Source organism: Trypanosoma cruzi, genomic scaffold, assembly GCF_000209065.1.
Source record: "Trypanosoma cruzi strain CL Brener 1047053516699 genomic scaffold, whole genome shotgun sequence".
Classification (NCBI taxonomy): Eukaryota; Euglenozoa; class Kinetoplastea; order Trypanosomatida; family Trypanosomatidae; genus Trypanosoma; species Trypanosoma cruzi.
The window spans coordinates 129,300-130,788 of NW_001849572.1; the positions used below are offsets into that span (position 1 = coordinate 129,300).

Sequence of the window (1,489 nt, forward strand, 5' to 3'; positions counted from 1 at the left end):
GCGGAGACTTCCGCCTGAGCCACCGCCCCGCGCAGGTTTCCGCATCTCGCCATTATCTCGGGACGAGCTATATGCCTTCGTAGACGCGTACACAAAGGACTATGGCATCACTCAGAGCTCACCACGCGAAGAGCGGTTCTTTCGCAGCTCCATTCCTCCCTGGTTTGCGGCCTCCGCACACCGGGTCACCATTGGCGTGGAACTTCCGATAGACCACTCAATAACTGACGAGGAAGAGCTGACAAGGGAAAAGCGCAGAGTCAGCGAAGAGGCTCTAGCGCTGCACAGCCATCGTTCGTGGATACTCGCGACGGATGGCGGTGTAGACGTTCCCAAGTCAGCCGGGGTTGGAATCCTGCTTTCATCCCTCAATTCATCGGAGATAATAGAAAAGGCCAGTATAAACTGCGGTGCACGCCCATGCAGCTACAGGACGGAATCCCGTGCGCTGCTTCTAGCCCTAGAGAAGCTGATTATCCCTCGTATCCAGCACAGGCGTAAAACCCTGCTTGTGGTTACAGACAGTCAGTCTCTTCTTGCGGCTTTAAATAAGGGCCCGCTCAGTCAGACAGACTGGACGGAGGATCAGATCTGGCAGCGTCTCTTAACACTGACGTGTGCTGGCTGGTCCGTGCACCTGCAGTTTTGTTACGGACATTGTGGAGTACATGCTAACGAGCTTGCAGATCAGTATGCGACGCAGACTATGGAGACTGGACAATACACGGAGCAAGCAATTGCACCTTTATGGCATACGGATCTGCTGACATGTTTTACTACCCAGCTCACCAATAAGTGGCGTAGTACGATTCGTCAAGACACTCATCGCTACTTGCTTTGCGGCACAAGGCCATCAGATCTCAGCGGTAAGGACCTGATCACTCAGGAAGTTCTTCACCGTCAAGAACTGGTTCACCTCGCAAGGGCAAGGTGCGGCGAATCTGAGCTCTGGGGCCGACTATACTGGGCTGTGAGAGATTGCACGAACCAATGCCGTTTCTGCAACATCTCACCAGAACAGTCTGCATATATGCGCTCTAACAACGATCCAACTGCACCGGGGACGGACACTGTTCCCCCGTCGGCAAGGGAGGAAGACGTCTCTCCAGTAAGGAGACGGACCATCACACGTCGTCGGAAGGAGAAATGTCCGTACTGTGATTCTACATTGACGGGATTCTCGAATCTCGTCAGTCACTGTCGGTCATTTCATCCGGAACATCCTCCACCGCTTCCCGAGCTCAAATGCGATTTCTGTGATATGGTTTTCCCCACACGGAGAAGCACCGCACAGCACAGAAGTCGCTGCGCACACAACCCAGACGCCACACGGCATCTAAACAGAAGTGCCAGGAGGCGATCTCTGCTACCACAGGATCAGCCAGCTTCCACAAGCACGCCAATTGGCCCGCAGGAAACCTTGCACCATCTGCTTCTAGAATGTCCAGGCACCTTGGCTGTGCGCCAACGGCTGGCATGAACAGGACCT

The 1,489-nt window shown here is 54.4% G+C and overlaps 1 annotated feature.

Annotated features, from left to right (window-relative positions):
• Nucleotides 1-1,489: a sequence feature (areas not merged during assembly with more than two copies in the genome that could not be assigned to a particular haplotype).